Source organism: Nanorana parkeri, unplaced genomic scaffold (assembly GCF_000935625.1).
Source record: "Nanorana parkeri isolate BGI_ZX_2015 unplaced genomic scaffold, ASM93562v1 scaffold135, whole genome shotgun sequence".
Classification (NCBI taxonomy): Eukaryota; Metazoa; Chordata; class Amphibia; order Anura; family Dicroglossidae; genus Nanorana; species Nanorana parkeri.
Genome location: NW_017306403.1, coordinates 1,955,279 through 1,959,082, shown reverse-complemented (window position 1 = coordinate 1,959,082; position 3,804 = coordinate 1,955,279). Strand labels below are relative to the sequence as shown.

Here is a 3,804-nt window from a genome sequence, read left to right as displayed (position 1 = left end):
TATATAGATATAAATATCTATATATATCTATAGATATAATCACACACATACAAATTCGGATAAGTATATCAAGCACACAATTCACAAACGTTTGCTTATGTTGCAGAATTACTGTATGTGTCTCTGTGCATTGATCTGGCCCTGTAATGAGAAGAATTATAGGATGAGTGTATATCTTTATTAGGGTGATGAGAGATGTATTCTCTCAGTGATGTGCTGGGCTGGATGCAGAATTGAGCTGCGGTGCTGCTGATCATGGAGGACAGATATGTAGGAAAGTGTGTAAATGATGTGTGACAGATAGCAGCTGGAGTGTCACATCCAGACACATCACCCTTGGCTGTCCCCACCACACATACTGACACACAGCCTGCACCCAACCCAGCTCTATCCATTCTTCACGAATATCCTCAGTGTGATATTACTGGGCTGCAGGTCTGGGTGTGGTGTGTACAGGATCACATACACTGAAAATCCCATTCAGAAATTGGATAAGTTTCCAATTACAAAGCAAGACAATTGTACGATTACAGACGATAGGCAATGATGATATCTTCAAATCAATTTGGCATCACACGTTTGCGATCAAATATGTTCACTATCACCTCTATGTATAAAATAGGACGTCACAGATAAATGATTGTATCATGTTCTAACTTGTTCTCGGAGAGAGCTATTCATGAACATAATTATAAGCAAAATTTTCATTGTATTTATATTTTTTACTTTTTCATTCTCCATCATCATAATGCCATCGTTTTGCATTTTCTGCAATTTGTTAAAATATATATATTTTAAATATTATTTATAATATAAAATATCAAATTATTATTTAGAGAAGAAGAAAATGAATAGCAGAGCTACCTTTGTGGAAAAGAAAAAAGAAAAATAATTTAGAGAAAATTCAGAATTGTTTGGTTAATTGTGCCACAAAAAATGCACCGACAACAAACATTCTGTTGCAGATTTGTATCCATGATTTGTTTATTTGCAAACTTAACATAATTATCATTTGACTTTGTTCTCCATATTTGTTTTTTTGTTTACTGATGTTTTTAGTAATTTGTAATGTTTTGCTTTCTCTTCTTTTTTAAAATCTGTTTTGTTTGTAAACATTTGCATCCGCAATTGTATTTATTTATATATTTTTGGTGTTTTATGTATTTGTAATCTGGGGAGTTGTGTGTGAAATGCTGGCAGGAGTCTCTGACAGGCTGTGCATTGAGGCAAATGATGGGAATCCGGGTGTCCAAGGCTCAGTCAAGTCTCCCCACCACCCCCCAGCCCCAGCAGCACCTGCTATGTAGGCGCAGCCTAGTCCCGTGCAGAAGATTTGAACAGCTTTGCATGTTTAAGTTCCATTTGTTGTGTTGCTGGAGTAAAAAAAAAGGGACCAGGTCTGAGATCCGCAGGAGACCCTCCTGACTCTGGGCATTAGAGGCATGGAAGGCAGACACACACGTGCCCCTGGTGCTGGGCGCATTGAGGGCAGATTTGCAGGAATAAAAGGGATTTAGCTGGCCATATTGGGGCGCATACCGCTCCATCTCCATCTCCAGTCTTGAGTGTGTTATTCCAGCTTGATGAGTATACAAGAGTCTTATCTCTCATCTCCATAATTCCAGCTTTCACCTGCCGTTATCTGATCTGCTCCATGCACTCATATAGGCCAGTGTTTTATGTAAATATTTGTGCCAGGCCGGGGCTGAGGGATGGAGGCAAACAGCAGCCTCGACAAAGCAGCCCCCGAAGATGGAGATAGATGAAGGTGGAAGGGCGATGTCTTCTCTCTCCTACTTTCCGAACAAACAAATTGAGAGCCAGTGACAGGTTCACATAAATGTAGGTGCGAAATGTCAGCTGCTGGGAGGAAGACCAGAGGCTGGGATGGAGAAAGGGAGGCCAGGAGCCTCAGATTGGGGGTCTGTGGATCTGTGGAGGTGCAGGAGATCAGAGCATATTGAGATATTGATTGGCTGGGCTGTATGGTGCTCTGCTCGGATGGATTACATTGTTTATTCCTTGAAGAGAAGTTATTATGATGAGTTATCCAAAATGGGTAAATGTTTTTTAAAAAATCGCAGACATTTTCTTCTTTGAATCTGCAAGCCTCCATCCTCACATATATACTAATTAACTGTGCATTATATATGATATGTGCACCACAACAGCAAAATAATTGCATATACAGTGAGCTCAAATATAAGAGAGGGATGCAAATACATACGCGCGTGTGTATCTCTCTCTCTCTCTCTCTCTCTCTCTCTCTCTCTCTCTCTCTCTCTCTCTCTATATATATATATATATATGTATGTATATGTCTCTCTCTCTCACACACACACTCTCTCTCTCACACACACACTCTCTCTCTCTCTCTCTCTCTCCCCATGTGATTGGGGTTTTCTTTTAGGGAACATTGTTACTATTTATTGAGCACAGATCATCAACTCCTTTAGTAAATCAGCCCCAAATATGTGCAGTTTTTAATGATTTCTACACACATGTACTAATAACACTGAGCAGAGCACTTCTGGCTGGGCACTATAGAAGAACCAGGAGCCCCCTCCTCTGGCAGAAGCAGGAGGGACCCGGAAAGCTGTGTGTGAGATGTGTGTGGATATGTGTGACGCCAGTGCTCAGTGCCTGTAGTGTTGGTACCTGCGCTGTGGGCGCTCAGACCGCCTGTGTGTACTGGAATGGACAGCTTGGCCCGCCGCTGACACCCAGGTCCAGGTCCCAAGACTCCCTTTTTGTGTAAGTATGCAGCTTGCTCTTCTTCACATAGCATCTCACCTTAAAGTCGGTCTCCCCTAGATGGAAGGTGTGTTTTGCAGCAGACGCAATTGTTGTCATTTGTACTCTGGCACAGTCAGGATTTCATAGAGTTTGTTGGTTCTGCATAGGAAAGGCAAAGAGATCAAAAGAGACAGAGAAAAGGACATATGCGACCCATTGGGAACGTTTCCTGAAATGCAAAAAACGCGAAACATCGTTCTGCACGTTTACCTGCATTGTTTACCTAATGAGCTTTTCTCGTCCCGAATCGTCGTTATTAAACAAAAAAACCAATCTTGTTTCTGCGATCGTGATTGATCGTCTGTGATGAGCTGAATATTCTCATTCACATTACAGCCGACCTGAGCCCATAACCTGTACTGATACACTGTCACCGCAGGTTTTCTTAATGCGACCCATCATTTATATAACTAGGTAATGCCGTCATCATCGCATTATTTCCTCTGCTCTGTGTATATCCCTCCCGTATCAGCTCTGTGATCGTATCTGCTATTTACAAATCGGCAGTGTACAAAATGAGCGTATCTGATGGTATTACACGGGGCCGGTATCGAGGATCGGAGTCAGAGAAGTCTGCCTGCTGCGCCTCACACCTCCCTCCCACCTACATACACACACACATAGAGGGGTATACATACATACTCCACCTACATACATACATACATACAGGGGTATACATACATACATACACCACCTACATACATACACCACCTACATACAGGGGTATGAGAGGATACTTATTACTAAACAGAGTTATAGTGTTATCCAAAGATTGATAAATTGTAGACAATTTTACAAAATAAAGGTTTAATAAGTAAACTGCAACCAGATAGAGAAAATATTTCAAGTATAATTAATCAGGAAAGGTAGAAGAATATGAATCAATCTATAGAAAGAAAGAAAGAAAACGAAAGAGAGAGAGAGAGAGAGAGAGAGAGAGAGAGAGAGCGAGAGAGAGAGAACGAACGAGAGAGAGAACGAACGAGAGAGAGAACGAACGAGAGATAG

The 3,804-nt window shown here is 41.4% G+C and overlaps 1 protein-coding gene across 2 annotated transcripts in view; it reads left to right on the top strand.

Annotated features, from left to right (window-relative positions):
* Positions 1–2,296: 2,296 nt before the first annotated feature.
* Positions 2,297–3,804, top strand: part of GATA2 (GATA binding protein 2) — a 21,844-nt gene continuing 20,336 nt past the window's right edge. For both annotated transcript variants that reach the window (XM_018553922.1, XM_018553920.1), the window contains exons 1-2: positions 2,297–2,309; positions 2,815–2,821. The gene's annotated coding sequence lies outside the window, so the exon portion shown is untranslated. The remainder of the gene's footprint in view (positions 2,310–2,814; positions 2,822–3,804) is intronic.